The sequence below is a fragment of the Eptatretus burgeri genome, chromosome 12 (assembly GCF_056783735.1).
Source record: "Eptatretus burgeri isolate ZD-2024b chromosome 12, Ebu_testis_v1, whole genome shotgun sequence".
In the NCBI taxonomy this organism is placed as follows: Eukaryota; Metazoa; Chordata; class Myxini; order Myxiniformes; family Myxinidae; genus Eptatretus; species Eptatretus burgeri.
In genome coordinates this window covers 44938020-44958665 of record NC_140972.1, presented here as the reverse complement: position 1 = coordinate 44958665, position 20646 = coordinate 44938020, and the positions used below count along the sequence as shown (strand labels likewise).

Genomic DNA, 20646 nt, shown 5'->3' with positions numbered 1-20646 from the left:
TGCTAGTCTTCCTGGGAACAGACTCTGCTACTGACAGTCTCAGCCAGCTGGAGGGTCTCATCACACCAGGAGCTAATTACCCTCACCGAAGGAGAGGGTATTGCATTTGGGTCCGTTTGTATGTTTGCTTGATGTTTGTTTGTCCACACAGAACTTTCGTGTTCTTCTCCGCAACTGCTTGTTGGATTGAGACGAAATTTTAACCACTGGTGCGACGACTCAAGTAGAATGTTTTAATGATAATTACGACGTCTCAGGTCACATGGTGTGGCAGCCATATTGGAAAAAACGGAAAAACTTTGGACCTCTGTATCTCTGAAACCACACTAAGGAAAAAAACTTGAAACTTGGCACACCGCAAGTACTCCTTATGGGGAATGAGTGTGATTTTTTTTATGACATCATAATTGCATATGTAGAACGCCACATCTGATCAGAATGAAAATTTGACGGTCATCTAGGGTTAAAATGGTAAAGAAATATTTTTTGGGGATGATGTCATCGGTCACGTGATTCGACAGCCATATTGTTTTAAAAAAAAAAATAAAAAATAAAGAAAAAAAACTTCAAAAATCTTCTCTAAAATGGCTGAACCAGTCATCACTGCCAGCATTTATGAAATGGCAGTTCTAATTATGTCTCGTATTAATTACGTACCACACCAGTACACAAATGGCACACAAAATACACCACACAAAACAAGTCCTAGCGAGGGTGTACAATCTCTGGGAATCCGTATCCTGGGAAGGGCCAAAACACATAAAATATCCATAGAGCTTTCCAAGGACCATCTTGTTCTTGCACACACTTGTAAAAAGGCAGCATGTCATTAAAACAGAAAGCTTTGTCAAAGTTGGACCTCAGGACGAAGAGATATATGCAAGGTGAATCATCACGCCATCGTTAAAGCAGCATCTGACCTCGACGTTTACAAATACCGTATACAGATTAGTTACATTTAAAAAAAATATATATACATATACATATATATATATACATATATATATATATATATATATATACATATATATATATATATACATATATATATACATATATATATATATATACATATATATACATATATATACATATATATATACATATATATACATATATATATATATATATATATATATATATATATATATATATATATATATATATATACGTATATATAATAAATATCAACCAGACACATCCCAAAAATATCAATCAGAGCTGATTCAACGTTGACTGTAGCACAGTACTTCAACAAACAGGAACAACGTTTTTCGGGCTCCTTCATTCACATCCCAATATCATGTTTACAAGCAAATGCTCTGGTAGCACTTCCTTCCAAGTATAAATAAACACTGTAAAGAGAAGAGAAGAGTGAGCGAGCGAGTGAGTTTTGACATTGCCCACATCAGTCATGCTTTGTGCAGAAGACTGCCAACACACTACAAAATGGAGCGACACAAGGTAGGCATGTTGGCAACGAATCATGCATCGTTTGATGGGACATAAGGACCAAGAGGAAACAATGTGTCCAAGGGTGCCGAGTACTGGAGGAAATAACAAGTTTAAAATCCCCATAGTTTTTTTTCCTGTTATCAATTCGACATGGAATACATTTTTGTTTTCCTGTTTTACTTCAATGTAATTCACTGAAGTGTCATTAACTTTGGGGAAACCTTTCATTCAAAGCAAAACGACACAACATTTCTTGTCAGGCTGTACAACGCCCTTTAAGAGGAGGACTTCACATCCGCTTTACCATGTTTTCCACTAACTCTTATTTCCTCCACGACTCCCCTCTCACATATATAATACAAGACAAAGCAACATGGATCACCATTAAACCAGGCAGCATCACAGATGTGATTTGTTATCACTGTCAATATGGGCACAGCATGCAAACCAAACCAGTATATCTACACCAATATATGTCAGTGTGTGTCAGTGTGTCAATGTGTGTGTGTGTATGTGTGTGTGTCAATATGTGTGTGTATGTGTGTGTGTATGTGTGTGTGTCAATGTGTGTGTGTCAATGTGTGTGTGTCAATGTGTGTGTGTCTCCTCCACAACTCCAAAACCATGAAACCTCACAGCCTGAAACCTAGCATGCATTGTTTTTTTTTCGACTTTCCACACTCATATTATCACATGACTGTTCATCAAAGCTACGAATCGCTGCGTACATTGCAATGCTAATAAACGTCGAGAGACGGCAGCATTTGTAGTTTTATTTCATTTCTGGTTTTATTTCATTTCCGCACACCATAACCTTGAGAATCTCTTAAACTAAGCCGAATTACAAAACTTAAGCTCCAGAATCAGACTTAACAGCACTTCCGACTGCTAAAAAGTGTTTGTCTAATTTGGACATAACTATCGCTTGCCAACTATTTCATTGGAGTGCTTGCTCAAGTGCTTAAGCCACTTGCCACACACCCTACAGTGGATGGCGGTACAGTTTGTATCCCGATCAGAATGTACAATCGGCAGTTGCTCCAAGGTAGAGGTACAAATATGGGTATATTTGGATCTGTAAGTGTGTGAGTGTGTGTGTGTGTGTGTGTGTGTGTGTGTGTGTGTGTGTGTGTGTGTGTGTGTGTGTGTGTGTGTGTGTGTGTGTGTGTGTGTGTGTGTGTGTGTGTGTGTGTGTGTGAAAGCATAACATTCTCTGCTAACCCCTCTACCCCCACCATTCTCCTCACTACACCCCCTTCTAATACAATGCAGCATCCTCACACAACTCATTCTCTAGTCTGGGAGCCCACTGAGGTTTAATCATAATTTTTGGTGCAAAAGGTTTGGGGTGCGGGATGTACCCATGGGACCCGTGGGAGTCTGGGAAGGCGATTCTTAAGTGCCGCGTATGGTGCGTTTGGTTGTCAGCACCACCTGGATGAGCAGAAAAATCACTTTTAATCATAATTTTGAGTGCAAGCGCAATTAAAGCATGGATCGACAGATAATTATGTACTGATTATAAATCAGCAACTTAAGAACAAAATCCATGGTGCATATCAAATTAAGAACACCATTAATTAGAGTCAATTAGCACCTTTAATCATAAGTTATCAGTGCAATGTTAAAACAAGTGCCAAAGTGTCGAGTACGGTGCCGCTAAACACAATCAAGTGCTTAAGAACGATTATTATGGTGCGTTCGGTGCTTAAGAACGGGTCAAAGGTCACCGGGTCGATGTGCGCCTCCCTGTGTGAACGATGCTTCGGGAAATTTCAGCACACGCATGAATGGGTTCTGGTGTTTTCTTGGAAGTCATGCATAAGAATGAACGCGTGCCTGTCAGCATGCTGTGTTCTCTGTAGGTACCTCAGCAACCGTTGCTGCGCTGCCTATCTCTGACATATAATGCTATTGCTAGCGCAGGCCAGAACGGGACCACACGTCGTGCCAGCCGGGTATGCATCATCATGTCCAACAAAAAGGATGGTAAGTTTTGTGTATTTCTCGTTGGGTTTTCTGTATTTCTCGTCAAAAATCATTTTTGGGCGATAGCTGGAGATATCTACTATGTTAGTCCTCGTCAAATCTGGACAGGGGGTCTGGAGGGGGTTGGGTCAAAATAAGACTGAAGTAGAGCAGGCGCTTTTATGAACGGCGTCTGCTCTGTCCCCATACAGCCATGTCACGACCCTGACCTCAATCCTTGTCTCTGTGAACTTCTATTGATGAATTATCCATGTGTCATTGATTTTGATGTTAGGATGCCACGGCATCCAGGATACTGGCAATGAGTCTGCCAGAACACCAGATCACCCGGCCGATACGTCACACCATACGGCCGATACGTCACACGAGTCGGCCGTTACGCCCCACCATATGGCCGTTACGCCCAACATCCAGAATGAGACGCCACGTGGTAAGCAGATGACACTTTATACACAATCTCAGTTACATATTCTGGATCCTCAATGAAAATCGACTCATGTGAACTCATGTATACTTCGTCTATAACTTCCACATAATTCCTTCGACTACCCATTATGATGCGGCCTTCAACTGTTAACATTCATCCGTCTCTCACGCTACCTATTGTCACTGTTAATATAATTGTTGAGCAGAGATTAGTTAGAAGTCGCGCTTTTTGTTGCAGACACATCAGACACGAATGCTGCAAAACGCTGCATCCTGCATATCGATTAGAAAGGCAAGGCATCAAGTGAGGGCATACTGTCGTTCAACGCTGATCAGTGGCCCGTAGTACAGACAACATCCATTATCCGTGGAGAAAAGAAGAACTTTTCCACATCTCGGTATTGTAAAGTAATCAAATCACTACCAAGTGAACCCACAGAAACTGATTGTTACAATAACTTCACTGTAGTTCCTCAGAGGACTGTGGTGATGCCACCCGCCAATCTGGCTCCCAAACCTCTTTTGTGGTCTGCTGTTGAACCTCCTTCACCAATGGCATCTACATCAGGAATATTTCTGAAAGAGTGTGTATTGTGCAACAAAGAGCGCAAGAATAGAAAGGGTCAAATTGAGGTAACCGGTGCGTGTCTCACCAAACACGCTGAAACTAAAATCAAGGAAGCCGCACAGATCTTAGGAGATGAAAAGCTAGTCGTTAAATTATCTGATGTAGACTTCGTAGCAAAGGAGGTTCGTTACCATCATAGCTGCAGGAAGGATTTCTTGGCTGCAGCATCCAAGGCAACTTCGAAGAGTGAACGTAATCAACGTAATAGCATGGGTATTGATACGATTAATTTCCATATTGAGTAGTCCGTAATCCAAAACAAACGACCAGAATTGCTGACGTCTATATATGCTTGGTACGTGGATATGTATGTTGAGGTCGATGAGAAGCCACTACAGACCGCACAATACCTGATGAAGGTGATCATGAAGAAATTTGGCGAATGTTTAAAGGCGCAGTGCCCAGTAGGTAAGAAGTCCGGCGTAATTTTGTACAGCGCCGACATGGCCGATGATGCTGTGTCGTGTACGACTTCGTGGCCACACCAGAAGGTACGGTGAAAAAAGTAGCATTAATCCTTCGGCAGCTCATCAAGAATGTGCCAAACACAGAGTTTCCTGATTCTCCAACGTTGAATGATCTACACTCATGTGCAGCAATTCCACCCAAATTACTGTCAACATTCTTCAGCGTACTATATGGTGGACCAAATCTAGATTATCACACGGAGAGAGTTAGACGATGCTCCAAGTCAACAAGTCAAGATGCGCTGTTTGTGGTGGGAAGAGGAAACGTGGTGCTGAAAAAGCACATCGCTCTTGGTATCACTATGAAGTCAATGACAGGGAGCAAACAGCTCGTTACCATGCTCAATAGATTTGGGCACTGTCTGAACTACTCAGCTGTGGAAGAACTAGAAACAGCTGTGGGATACGCCATCCATGAAAAAGAACAGACATGTCCCAACGGCACCATCCAGAACCTGCCTATGGGAGTAGTGTTTGATAACTTCGATGAACTGTCAAACACGTTGTCCGGGGCAGACACCTTACATGACACAATGGGAATATTTATTGTATCAGGTTGAAGGCAGCGCATCATGTAATGCAACACCTGATAATCCGCGATGCGCAATACAGCCATCTTCACAACCGTCATCACGACAGCGCAAATCACGAAAGAGAAAACTAGACTTCAGCCAGGTGTCACTTGAGCCATACCAGAAGATACCGAAGATGTCGGTCTTCAGCTACAACGTCGCGGATATATGGAATCAGCAAGACGTAAGCAGGAAAGGACGGAAGTTGGGTCTTCTTTGGCTCATGCATCACACGCTGCAAATCGAGAATATTCCAATGTGGGTTGGTTTCAACTCCAATTCTATGTCGACAACCTCCCAAAACAGGTGGTACTATACATGGGGAACATCCAGGAGCCGATCACTGCCCTGGCAGTTGTACGGGAGACCATGAAAAAGAGCTCAGAAATGCACCCACGAATGCAATCAGAAACACGCCGTCCTCACGTATGACCTGAATGCCTCCAGATACAGGTAACGGAAAGTCCCAAGTACGACGACATATTCATTATGCCGGGTGCTTTCCACATCGAGATGGCATTTTTCAACGCAATTGGCAAGCTCATTGCAGAATCCAGCAGACCAAAGATGCTGACAGAATGCGGTGTACTCGCACCAGGATCGTTGAGAGGATTCTTAGATGGAAAACACTTCAATAGGTGCAAGCGCCTACATCCGATCCTCACCCTCGCGTTCGAAACGCAACACTTAAACGCATTCCTGGCCACATACGAGTCCAAAGATGAGATCAGGGACATGTTGCAAGAATTTGAGTTCACCCCAGGAGCGAACATATCCCAGGAAATTGAATTGTCCGATCTGTTCAAAGATTGTGCAAAGTCGTATGGCCGCTTCACTGAACAGACGCGACTGGGAGCACATGGTGCCACCGCGCAGTTTTGGCTGATGTGTGTCGCATACATACAGGCTTACCATGACCTTGAACGTGCAATCAGGAGTAACGACATCGATCTGTTCACTTACACACTCATGGAAGTCATAGCATTAATCTTCGTGACAAATCATGTCAATTACTCCCGTTGACTCTCCAAATTTCAACTGGACCTGCTCAACATTGATGAGACGCATCCCGGGCTTCGTGACATCCTGAAGGCAGGCGCCTTCACTGTGAGAAGGACTTGACCATCCATTCAGTCGATGTCCGGTGGACCTAACCCTGGAACAGACTGTTAACGCCAATGCTGCGTCTCGGATGACGGGGTTATCATCCGCCACCAACAACTTCAGTGCCAGGTTGCGGTGGATGATAACGAAGTCGGCCCGGGCTGCATGTATCGCCACAGTTCGGGAAATGGTTGGAATTACAGTTCACGAAGACGCAACAGCTGAGTTGAAATGTGCACGCATGAAATGAGATTGTGGCAACCTATGTAAAGTCATACAACAGATCACTGATACGTGCAATCCGTTCGAACCGTCCACTGCCAGTACCTCCCAACACTGTACAACATTTGCACTGGGAAAGCTGCTGACGACACCGTGCGAGAGTGCTAACTCGGTGTTCCTCGCCGAGGCCAACAACTACACAGGGAGTTTGTCGAGACATGCCAGAGTGACCCCAAACAATTCGAACAACCAATCAAGAGGGTGAAAGTCAGCTCATTCAAAGAGGCATGCGCGAAGAACAAGCAAGCTTCCGACAAGAAGATTGCTGCCCTGAAATGCACACAAAACCTCACTGGTCATCTGGCTGTGGTCGCATCGAGAAAGAAAATGGACCTCAAACATGTCTTCTCCTACCCGCGAACACCTGTCCCACTATCATTTTGTGAAGGCGATGGTACAATGGCGAAAACGTCCAAATGTACGCTGTTGCAGAGTCTGGAATCGAGAGTTGACAAGTCCTCGCCTGAAAGTGTAAGTGCAGCTGTAGTAGATGGGAACTATCTACTTCACACCCTCCCACCGAACTTGCCAGCCACCTATGGGGGACTCACTACTTCGATCCTCACTCAAGCAGTTTCACTCTCCCCACAACACGTCGACCTCGTCTTTGATGCGTACACAACACCTTCTATCAAGTGCCATGAACGGTGTCGCAGAGGCGCGACAAACAGAGAATACATCATTACAGGAGCGGATCAATGACGTCCAAACATGAATGAAGCGCTTCAGTCGACATCCTTCAAGCAGCAGCTTCCGTCGTTCCGAGCCACTGAATGGCGAAACCCCCAGTATGCACGTATCATCGGCAACCGCGATATCTACCTTGGCCATCAGCAGGAATGTTTCCGCTTCCTTGTGAGAGACGGACAACTCAACAGGGAACTGGTCAATGAATTGGCCGCCAACCACGACGAGGCGGACACGCATATTGCCCTGCATGTCAAATCGATCGACACTGATGGAACCAATCACATTGTCATCCGGGCATCAGATACCGACGTTGCCATCATTCTCCTCTTCCACAGCGCAAAGTTTGGAGCAAGGATCTGGAAGGACACAGGAACCGGGAACAAACGTCGCTATGTAGCGATCACTACCATAGCCGTCTCTCTGGGACGGGACATGTGTTCTGCACTCCCTGGCCTGCATGCCTTCATGGGTAGCGACTTTACATCCGCATTCGTGAGGAAAGGTAAAGCGAGGCCACTGGCAATACTTGAGAAGAATAAGGAGTGCCAGGGGGCGTTTCGTCAACTCGCCGAATGTCCATGTGTGAGCACGTCTCCATGTAAAACGCTGCAAGACTTCACATGCGAGCTCTATGGTGCCAGGAAGAGTGGCCCTCAACGACTTCAACTACCAAAAGTTCGAGAAGGCCTTCCGACCAAAGCCGAAATCCGCGAATCTGCTTCACAAGCTGGCTGGCATAGACGGGAGCAGCCTTCCCCCATGCAAATCTGAGATCAAAATGCATACACACAGGGCAGCATTCATAGCAAGGGTGTGGGGCGGAGCCACAAATGCTCGAATCCAGATTCACCCGACAGCCGAGGACGGTTGGGCAGTGGCAGACGACGGGCATTCCTACGATGTCATGTGGTTTGAAGGGCCACAGATGCCGGACGCGTTGGTGGCCGATGTGGACGTCGAGAGTGACGACGAGACGGACGATCTGGTGCAATCGTCAGACGACGAGATGATGTTCGATGACGAATACGACATGACGTAATAAACATGACGCACACGACATGACGTACTAAAACATGACGCACACGACATGACGTACTAAAACATGACGAACACGACATGACGTAATAAACATGACGAACACGACATGACGTAATAAACATGACGAACACGACATGACGTAATTTGGGCCACACCTGAGGTTTGGTGAGATGACTTTGTAGATTGCTGGGGTTAGGAGTTCGGAGGAAACGAAGGAGGAGTTTGGAGGAAATGAAGGAAGAGTTAGGAGGAAACGAAGGAGGAGTTAGGAGGAAACGAAGGAAGAGTTAGGAGGAAACGAAGGAAGAGTTAGGAGGAAACGAAGGAAGAGTTAGGAGGAAACGAAGGAGGAGCTAGGAGGAAACGAAGGAAGAGTTAGGAGGAAACGAAGGAGGAGCTAGGAGGAAACGAAGGAGGAGCTAGGAGGAAACGAATTTGTCGAGTTTAAATTGTTGCTCAGTTAATACAAATATGATCTGATATGCTATGTGTTTTGTTAATGACTCGCCTGCTGTAGAATCCCCGCCCTAGGCAATTCGCCGACCGATTGACCACAAAGACCCCTGGAGGAAAAAAAAACCCCTTAGGTAACTGACAAGCAACGATTTCAAACACTAGAACGTCAATGCTTGCAACTCTCACACGAGCTGTTTGACCCGTTCTTAAGCACGGAACGCACCATAAGAATCGTTCTTAAGTACTTGATTGTGTTTAGCGGCCCTGTGCGCAACACTTTGGCACTTGTTTAAACCTTGCACTGAAAATTATGATGAAAAGTGCTAATTGACGCTAATTAATGGTGTTCTTAATTGGATATGCAACATAGAATTTGTTCTTAAGTAGCTGATTTATAATCAGTACATGATAATTATCTGTCCATCCATGCTTGAATTGCGCTTGCACTCACAATTATGATTAAACTCTCTCATACGTAATGTGGTGACCCCACGGTGACCTTTTAACCCGTTCTTAAGCATGGAGCGCACCATAAGAATCGTTCTTAAGCACTTGATTGTGTTTAGTGGTGCTATGCTCTACACTTTGGCACTCGTTTTAATCTTGCACTGAAAATTATGATTAAAAGTGCTAATTAATTGTGTTCTTAATTGGATATGCACCATGGATTTTGTTCTTAAGTTGCTGATTTATAATCAGTGCATAATTATCTGTCGATCCATGCTTTAATTGCGCTTGCACTCGAAATTATGATTAAAAGTGATTTTTCTGCTCATCTAGGTGGTGCTGACAACCAAACGCACCATATGCGACACTTAAGAATCGCCTTCACAGACTCCCACGGGTCCCATGGGCACATCCCGCACCCCAAATCTTTTGCACCAAAAATTATGATTAAACCTCAGTGGGCTCCCGGACTATCTCTTTCTGTCTCCGCACATATTCAGACAGTAGTCATCTCTGCACGCATCCGAACGGTGATCATGTCCAGATGGTGGTTATCTCAGGATGGTGGTTATCTCAGGATGGGTTCAGACAGTGGTTTTGTCCGGATTGACCCTCCCCTTACACTGCCTTCCCTTCCCCCACCCCTCTTCGCTCATTATTAGCACAGCTCATTATTGCTTACAATGTGTAAGCTTACCCTGCTTGTATACATTGTTGTGGTTCTGTAAAACCGGCACTCCTCTGAAGCAATGGCACCCAACATATAGCGATCCAAAGACAGTTATTTCATTGGTATGTGTTTAGTTAGTCCTTTCCATATGCCTAACGGGTAAATGGGAAAGATGCATTGCGTAGGGCTTTTAGTTAGGTCTTCGGTCTCTATTCTTTCTTATTTCAGCCCTTTACTTCACTTTATCTGATACACAAACCTCTGCAGCACATCCGTGCACACTTTTCAGCACTCACCATTACACTCAATATCCCAACCAACACTCCAAAAATCAACATTGCAAACCACCATTAAAAATCAAATTCACCATAGTCAGCATAAAGTGGTGTGGACTACCACTGCAAATTAAATCATGAACAACAGTACAGCACAAGCACGCAGTGCAGGCAGATGGACGGGCCTGCAGCGAGATGTCGACAGCTGATGCTCCGCCTTGTTGGCCACAGCGGGAGCTGGGGTAGGCCAATGGGAGTCACCAAGAAATAATGATTGGCCAGTGAGGAGACAGCACCCACAAAGCTCAAGATACGCTCGAGACTGCTCGGTCACAGAACCACGATTCTCCCAGGGACCTTATAAGCCTGTGGATCGAAGTGTTGACAGCTTGCGCATGTATGGGGGAATTGATGAGTCAAGGCTTAACCTGCAAGGATGAACGGACTGGTGGCACGCTACAGCGGAGAGCTGATAAGCCACGGAGTGTCCCTGGATGCTATGGTGAACACGGATTTACACTTTCCATCTCTGGCTTTCCCTACTTCTAATTCGTTCACTTTGAATGTACGAGAGAACTCAACAATTAAGCCCTTGTCCTTTATAGGGCTGGGTTACTGACTCGCATCTCTTGCATTCTTCGAAAGCACAACAGGCATTCACCTGCATCTCTCCCCACACTGTACACCACATCCTCTCCCCTACTCCTTTCTCCCCCTTGTCCTTCTTATGTTGGGACCAACATGAGCCCACCGGCTTGCGTCAGGTGAGTGAGAGGCCGACCCTACGTCTCGACCTAATTTCTTCCCATCACTCTTGCTTATCTCGTTTCCCCCGGAATGACTGAGGAATCTGTGTGTGTAGAAAGTTGTTGACTGGCTAAGTGGGCTTATGCGTTAGGGGCAAGAGCTTTTTTGTGCGACACGGTTTGCTTGTAAATATGTGCTTTTTGCTAATCCTGAATAAACTGCTTTCCAAACTGCCCAACAGTCTCTTTCCATTGGTGAGACAGTAAGTAATTAGTGGCAGGGAGTTCTGCCCTGCCACTTTTGTTATGGTTAGACAATAGCCAGCATTCCACAAAGGGTATCGCTCGGCCATTCCGAATGGTAACAATGGAGTGCTGGGAAGCACAGTCCTTACTTGGGGTGATTCATTTGCTAGTAAGGTAAAGCAGGATTTGGGCACTGGACCCTACCTAAATGAATCATCCAGATGACATCTGTCATCATCCAGATGGCAACCCATCATACCGCGGAGATATCTGCGGCGTGTCGGCTTTCGGGTCACCGGCCGGGAAACTCCCCTCACGACCATGCATCTGCCAAACCCATAACTATATATATATATATATATATATATATATATATATATATATATATATATATATATATATATATATTGTTGTTGTTGTTGTTGTTGTTCGTCTTTCGGCTGCTCCCGTTAGGGGTCGCCACAACGGATCATCCGTTATGATCCGCATACTTGATTTGGCATAGGTTTTACGCCGGATGCCCTTCCTGACGCAACCCTGGTCGCCTCTTACGACACAGGGATAAGGATTGGGTTTCGCCATGATTCCGGGCTGCCCTACACTCTTTCATTGCGCGGCCCAGTGCAGAGCTCCCGTCTTCAAGCGATCCTCCAACCCAAGCCTCCGAGTAGCCGGATTACAGGCGCACGCCACTACACCCGGTAACTATATATATATATATATATATATATGTATATATATATATATATATATATATATTGTTACGGAAATGGCCCTTATTGGACTACTAAATATAGGATTAGCTCAGATCCCCCATTAAATGCATGTATAGTTAGGTTGTTTGGTAAAATGGACGTTATATGTGTGTCAGGAGGTGTAAGAGGCTGTATTAATGTTGTGCAGTGGTGGTGGAACGAGAGGTCCCTCTTCTTCTTCCCCATCACAGACGATAGGCCCTGCCCAGTCGGCTGAGGAGGTGTGGCCAAAAAAGAGGAAGTGACACGAAGGGGAGGAGTTTGTCGGCTTCACCGAGAGAGGCGGGCTCGTGTGTCAAAGGAGTGAACGAAGAGACTGTGGTGAAACTGAGCGCCGTGGTGGCGCCGATCGGCTGGACACAGGACAGCTGTGTCTGTTTTTCGTGAGGAACGAGCCGAAAGAAAGGCAGGGAAGGCAACAGAGACACGACGAGTGCCGAGTCGCGATCTGCTGGATGAGCAGGGGCTCCGAAGCGAGCGAACGTAAGAGAGGCTGGCTGCACGTCCAATCGGCGACCGACTAAGGAAAGCAAAGGTGATTTGACAGAGAGAGAAACTGAAAGGACGGAGTTGGGAAGTCGGGCTTCGAGGCGGGAAGGCAGGAGAGGAGACGCCGGAGCCTCTGACGGTCCCTGCTCACACCAACGGCTCGACACGTTTGCCGATCCGCTTGCCGGAGCCCGGCACCTCGATTTGGGCCTTGTCTGGTGAACCGGCCAGGCCTGGATTTGTATGCTGGACCTTGAGAGAGATAGGCTGAGGCCCATCGTCGACATTGCGCGGGGCCAGAACGCGCTGAGGAGGGCGTGCGCCTTGAGAAGGAAGAGTACGGCGCCGCCATCTTGCCACGCGGCGCGTTCGAGCTGGAACTTCGAATCCGTGGACATCCGCCTGTTGCAAGCAACATTCGTGCTTTTGACACTGTCCTCTCATCCATGAGACATCACCAAGTACTCTGTCTTGTCTTGCATGCATGCAATCTGTCTTTGTCTGCACGTTGTTTAAGGCATATTTTGGTAGCAACCCCCTCGAAACCTGTAGTCTGTGGTTCCCGAGTTAAGAACGGGTTGAGGATTGTTAATAAAAACATTGTCGTGAAGTTTGCTTGTGTTGTGATCCCCGATGTTCCCCAATAAATCTGGTTAATTCGTATGAAGTTGCTGCTATGGATTAATTTGTGTCGCATCGAGGAACGATCCGTTCGATTGGCATATAAAACCAAAATGGTTACAGACTGGCAGAAAACGCTCGGCATCTGACAAAACCAGTCTGTAACCAGGGGTTCTATTTCCCCAACTAGCAAGGTACAAGGATTACGTTGGTATCGCGATTGAAGGCGCGTGACCCGAGGCCTGTGCTGAGCCGGCCAGCTGGGATCCGCAACAATATATATCAATCTCATGGGCATCCTTCAGGATTAATCACAGTGAATACAGCACAGGTTTTGTCAATGAATTTGTTGATGTAGATGATGGCAAGATACATTGCAGTACACCAACGCTTTGAAAGACTGGTCTTTTTATTATCCTGCCCCCCGGAGGGAGGGAGCGGGATATTGTAATCATCTGGTTTGTTACTAACAAAATCTAAAGATTTCGTAAGTATATTGATGACTTCCGTCCTCTGTTTGTGTGTTTGTTTGTTTGTTTGTGTTTGTTTGCTTGTAGGCACGATAACTCGAGAACGGAAGAAGCTACCAATGTCAAATTACACCACCTGATTCAGGAGGGTGATGACTAGTGCAGATTAGATTTTGGTCAAAATCGGTCAAAGGTCAAGGTCACAGTGAGGTCAAACATAATTCTGTAAATTCATGTGGAGAAATGGATTATTTTTGCTTCGATCGACGTTACGGGTTCGTTTTAACTTTGTCTTCGGTTTTTGGGATCGCTTAGGATGCTTAAAACTCGGTTGTCGAAATTCTGGTAAAAAAAAAAAAATCAGATGTTTTGGAGACGTTTTAAGATAGTATAAAAAATATTTAACTCGCCGCGTCACGGGTCATCATGTGGTGCAGCGCGCTCGAGCAGAGGAGTTGTTGATCACGTAAAGGTTTTCCGTGTGCACGCTGACGGTGTTTTCGATAAAGATGGTGTTTAAAAGTCATTTTTTAATCCCAATAAAGGTTAGCGTCACATGCCTGACTCGCTAAGCCGTCGGATTATGTAAAGATTGTTGGTGGATGGCCGAATATTACGGTTTTGTGACTTTGATAAAATAATATTAAATAATTGCGTCGAGAAATGGAGATTTTTGCTTTGGACGACGTTACGATTTTTGATGGTTTGGTACAGAATCATCGTAGAAACTTCTGGTTTGCGTCGCTACCTTCTCTAGAGACAGCTTTTATTAGACAAGGTGAGAGGTCAAGTTGACGATTTCGTAAGTACCAGTCTATGACTGCTTGTCTGTCTGTCTGTCTGTCTGTCTGTCTGTCTGTCTGTCTGTCTGTCTGTCTGTCTGTCTGTCTGTCTGTCTGTCTGTCTGTCTGTCTGTCTGTCTGTCTGTCTGTCTGTCTGTCTGTCTGTCTGTCTGTCTGTCTGTCTGTCTGTCTGTCTGTCTGTCTGTCTGTCTGTCTGTCTGTCTGTCTGTCTGTGTTAGCAACTTTATGGCAAAACGGCTTTAGCAAACACTATCAAATTTAATCCACAGGTGGGGAATGAACCTTGGACGACCCCATTAACTTTTGGGTCCAATTGGATCAAAGGTCAAGGTCAAGGTCACGAAAAGATCAAAATCGTTTTTCGCTCATAACTTCGTCAAACATGATCTGATTTACTTCAAACTAAGCTTATGGTGAACCTTATTCTATTTGTCACTTATAATCCTACCCATTCCTATAGTGAAAAATGCATATTTGTGAAGATCGGTTGGGTCCGAAGACTTTATGCCTTAAATGGGTGGGATTTGTTGTGCCTGGCACCACTTGTACTTGTTTTTTTTGTATACATAGTTGAGGCTCGTGGAAGATAATGAACTGATCAGAACATAACAGACAAAAACAGGAGGACAAAAAAAACACGCATGCATCGGGTGGACAAAATAGATATAGATGGAAATTTCGAGAAGGGAAAACTGGAAAATTGGAAGGAAGCAAAATTTTGGGCGGTTATCGGGGGGGAGAAAATATCCTGGTTTTGGATTTGGGATGATCGGATATGGTGGGGAGCAGCTGCTTTGAAGACCTGGAGAGAATCATGAGATTGAAGAAGATATGGAAGTTGGTTCTACAGGTGGGGAAAAAAAAAAAAAAGAGGAACAAATTAGTGCAGGTGAGCAGTGATCCTGGATTTAGGTAGTTTAATCAGAAGGGGTTGACGGTGAACCATGTGAGCCTTGCAGAAATCTGGGAAGGGGGGATGAAGCATGGAAAGAGCAGAGGGTGCAAGCCCAGAAAGGAGGTGGTGGAAGACAGAGACCACCGACCTGTCTGCAATGGAGAAGTGATAAGCCCATCGACTTAGCTTCAGCACAGGAGATTTCAATGATCTTTCAGGCCTTGCTTTCCACAGCGTCAAGCTGAGCAATATGTGAGGCAGGGGAGCAAGCCTAGAAGTGAGAGTCGTACTCTATCAAGCTGTGGATGAAGGTCTTGTAGATGGCTAGTTCAGGTGTGCCAAGGAAGGACTGTTTATGACAGAAGATACCCAGTTGGTGGCTGGTGTTGGAGGCCAACTTTGAAATGTGGTTTGCCCACGAAAGATCATGGCTGATAGTGAGACCCGGGCATTTAAATGACTGAAATTTCTCAAGAGGTTTGTTAAGAAAGTCGATAAGAGGGTTTGCCAGATGGTCCTTTTGGAGACGGTTGCTTTGGTACACGAGTGAAATACAGTACATGCGCATCAACCATAAAAAATAAAAAAGGAACAAATATTTCCAAAAATAGAATGTTTAGCACTGGAATGCTGTCATTTAATGCAAACATTTGATATCAACCCAAAGATTCATTGCAGTTTTAGGGAAAGATATTGGGATTTTATTATTATTATATATTTTTTTAAAGATGGATTTTCCATTTTTCCATGTCCAACACTGCTTTTGAAACTAGTGTGTACAAAAGCCCATGAGGGTGTGTGCTGTGTTGGACATCTTTTTGAGTAATGATCCCAATTTGATGGAGGAAGTGGGGGTGGAGAACATCTGGGGACAAGCAACCACAATGTAGTAAGCACAACTCTATTGTTAAGATGAGAAGTTTGGGATTGTGGTGCAAGGCTGATGGATTTTAGGAGGACAAACTTTGAAGGTACGAGAAGTGATTTGAAGCCTTCCATCGGGTAAAGTTAATGAGTGGGTGGTCTGCGTCAGAGAGGTGGACAATGTTCAAGGAGCAAATGTGTAGTGTATAAAGTAGGTATATACCGGTAAAGTGCAAAATTAGAGACAGAAAGAGACCAGGGTTGTTGAGCAGGGAGGTAAGCAGTAGACATTCATCAAGTACAAACTAACAGGACTAGAGTCTGACCCATCTGGTTAAGAAAATAGCATCCAGGAGTAAACAGATTGGTTAAGAAAAATAACTCTGCAGGCCAAAAGAGAATATGAAAAAGATATAGCCAAGAATATTAAACATAAGAGCAAGACATTCTTTAAGTCTTTCTTCTTCATCAATATGCAGCACAAGGCTGTAGGGTAGCACCATTGGCTGAGGGTATAGCTTTGCCACTGATGCAATGTCCTCTGCTAGTTAGAGCAGGAATAAGGAACTTGGCCATGGTGCCAGTGATAGCTCACCTTCTCTTCGCGTAGGACACCGTAGGATCTTCAATGTCGACCAACTAATGTCGGCAAACGGGACGCCCGTTTAACATCCATCCGAGGGACAGCACACACATTGATGGATAATCTTGCCTGTGAAACACCGGGATGACAGTTTATTGCTGCGTTGGGATTCAAACCTTGGCAAGACAGTTTAGAGGCAAGTATGTGTATCATTATGCCATCCTATCAGCCCTCTTTAATACTGGTACTATATATATTGTTGCGAATCTGGAAGCCATGAGCACACAACATTCAGGTCCTATAGCCCAGTTATTTCGATAAGTGAATGTGGACAGATCCCTAGTAGTCCATTTGCCAGAGAAGTAACCTTGTTGTCCTCAAAAGTGCATGTAATGGTTTATGGTGGTTTCTTGTTCACAGGCATGCAGACAAAATTAAGCTTGGTTGCCCGGATGGCAACCATGGGGAAATCTGTTATTTTTGCGCAAATACAAGATGGCCGTCATCGACCGGGCTGAAAATATAACTTTTTAGGTAATGAACTTAAAATTACACGAGACATATTTTCCATATAATTTTGGCACGAGGAATCGATATTTAACCTTATTTTTGTGATTAGAAGTAAATTTGAGGTCAATGTTCGAGTTCCTGGCAATTGTTTGCCAGGTGAGATACATTTTGAATGACAACAAGGTCACTATTCTGACAACTGGACGCTCACATACGACATTAATGCGATTTACTAATTCATCCTTTTGTTTTTACAGATATGGCTGATTCAAGGTGCATTCTTCCCATGTGTCATGGTGGAGGGGAATTGAAGAAATTCGCTGATCAAGGGATCAAGACATTGATCTCCTGTGCCAAAGCCCGTGGAGATGAAGAGCTACGTGCAAAACTACAGGACATTGTTAATGGTGGTGGTGATGCTGTTCGCATAGAATGTCACAAAGGATGCTACTGTACTTACACATCAAAACAAAAAATTGAGAGACTTCGTAAATCACAAAAAAGAAAAGCTGAAGATGAAGATGATTGTGTTACAGTGACAACAAGATCTCGCACACAGGCAACAGGCAGTGGTGCGTTTGTTTACAAACGTGACTGCATTTTTTGTGGCAAAGAATGTTTACATGTTGATGACAAACATCCAGAAAGATGGGATCGTGTTCGTCAGTGCATGACTAAAGAACGTTTTGACAAGGAAGGTAATCCCATCCCAACTATGAAAGATGCCATCATTAATGCTGCTGAGCAACGTAATGATGAAGTAGCCAGAACGATCAAGTTACATATTGGATATTTGGTTGATCTCCCTGCGGCTGAGTGTAAATACCATGTACGCTGTTATAACAGTTTCATGACAGTCCCTAAATATGCTGATTTGCCAACTGGTGTTGCAGAAGAAAGTGCCCTAAAGAACGTCATAGAGCGCATGAATTGTGACAGGTCAAAGATGTGGAATAGCGTTGAACTGCATTCCCTGTACTGTGATCTTGGTGGCAAACTCACTCGACGTGCTATGTTTGGCAAACTAACAGACTGCATGAGTGGACGTTATGTTAGTTCGGGTAGATGGATGTGCTACCATTATTGGTTTCCGTGAGTCCATTGCTAACCATCTGAAAATGGTTAAAGTGGATGATGCAGATGAGAGGAGTATTGATTCTTTTGTAAGGCAGATCAAGAAGGAGGCACGCTCAGTCAAGTACAACAGTGCCAATTATGACCTCTCAGAATTTACACAAGCCAACACAATCAAGGCAACAAGCCCAACTTTACTGAGTTTGATTTCAGACTTAGTGTCTGGTGGTGAAATGACCAAGAAATCTCTAAGCCTGAGCCAGTCAATTTAAAGTCATGTTACAGGTACCAGAAATCAGACAACATTAGGACTGGCTGTCAAACTACTGCACCGCCATGGCAGTTCTGATCTTCTAAAGCTCCTTCATGAACATGGGTTCACAACGTCATATGATGAGGTCCTGAGATTAAGGAAATCCGCTGCTCATTTTCTCGGTGATAATGCTCAGCTTCTCTACCAATTCATGGGTTTGAGTAGAATGCGTTCAACAATAATGAAGGAGACATTACAATGATCTCACACCTGCTCATGGCTGCTGAATGTAATGCAAGAGTGATACGTATCCTCTATGATGACACTGATGTTTTTGTATTGATGGTTTACTGGGTTCACCAGCGCAACATCCAGACCACAGTGCAGATGGAAAGGTGGGATGGAGCAATTTGGGATATCAACACCACCTGTGACCAGCTTGGCCCCAAGTGTCTGCAGCTTTTGGGAATGCACTACATCACTGGCTCAGATAACACGTCATACCCATACGGCAAGGGCAAAGTGTCAGCCCTGAAGACACTGAGAGCTGGCAACTTCCCTGGTTTGTACTCCGCACTTGGCGTGCTGAACGCAAGCCATGAACAGCTCATGGAAGCAGGGCGGACATTCTTCTGTGCCCTGTATGGTCAGCCAGAAGGTACCACGGTGAGTGAGATGAGGTACTATATGTACAAAAGGAAGTCTGGCAAGCCCCTCAAGCTCATGGCATTACCTCCAACTGAGATCAATCTCTTCCTACATATTTTGCGTGCACATCATCTACAGACAGTACTTGCAAAATCAGCTGATCAGCAGGCCCCACCTGAACTTGACATTACAAAATATGGATGGGACATCAGAGATGGAATCCCAGTGCCAGCAACTTCTGCTACTCCACCAGCCCCTTTGGACCTCATGGATGTTGTGCAGTGTGGATGCAAAGCAGAGGGGAAGGCCTGCAGTACTGCAGTTGTCACCATGCAAAGATCTCCTGCATGCTATACTGCACTTGTGGTTGCAGTGACAAGTGCTTCAACCCACACAAGACTGTGTAGGACAGTGAAAGTGAAGTGGAAGAAGGGAGTGTCGAAGCAGAACTGGAAAGAGACGAGGATACGGAAGGGGACGAGTACAATGAATGGGAATGAACAATACGTAAGTTGGCTAACTCGGCTCTATGTCCTCTGTTCCTAAGATGTCCAATATGATGACATGACAATGTGTATGCTTTCTGATTATCAACATACTGTTGTGAACCATTCATGACTTCACTTTTGCATTGGTGTTGCATAATTTTCAGCAGAAAATAGTCATGGACATTTCATGTGAACCTCTATTTATTCCTGAACGTAAAAAATAACCCCAAAATTGAATTCCTCATGTCAAAATCAAATGGAAAAGAGGTATTACACAGGATTATATGTTGACCGATTAAAAACTTAGCCCCATCGTCTGACCTGTAGTGGCCATCTTGAATTTATGCAAATTACAGGAGTTCCCCAAGATAGCCACCCCGGCAACCAACCTGAATTTTATTAATGGACCCATGTTAGTCCAAAACAATCATAAAACCATACACTTTCCACATCAACAAGGTTGACAATGGAACACATAATAACAGCAAATGGACTATAATCTAATGGGTGAATAAATGTTCATGCGCTGTGGAGTTATTTTGACAGTTAGGGTTTTTCTTTGACATTTTTCCACCAACATGAATGACAAAAACAGCTGCGGACCACTCCAGCTCCAAATAATACAACGACGAAAACCCTCTGCTCCCGGCATTCTCCGCGCGCTCAGTAGGGGAAAGGTCATGCCCCACCCCCCCCCCCATT

At 44.7% G+C, this 20646-nt stretch overlaps 1 protein-coding gene across 6 annotated transcripts in view; it reads right to left on the bottom strand.

Moving 5' to 3' along the window:
* The window catches only part of LOC147015523 (C-myc promoter-binding protein-like), a 215415-nt gene that overhangs the window by 173355 nt on the left and 21414 nt on the right, over nt 1-20646 (bottom strand). For 4 of the 6 annotated variants that reach the window (XR_015050358.1, XM_085850314.1, XM_085850313.1 and 1 more), the window contains exon 2: nt 16984-17100. The exons of the other annotated variants lie outside the window; for them this stretch is intronic. The gene's annotated coding sequence lies outside the window, so the exon portion shown is untranslated. The remainder of the gene's footprint in view (nt 1-16983; nt 17101-20646) is intronic. 6 annotated transcript variants of the gene reach the window in all.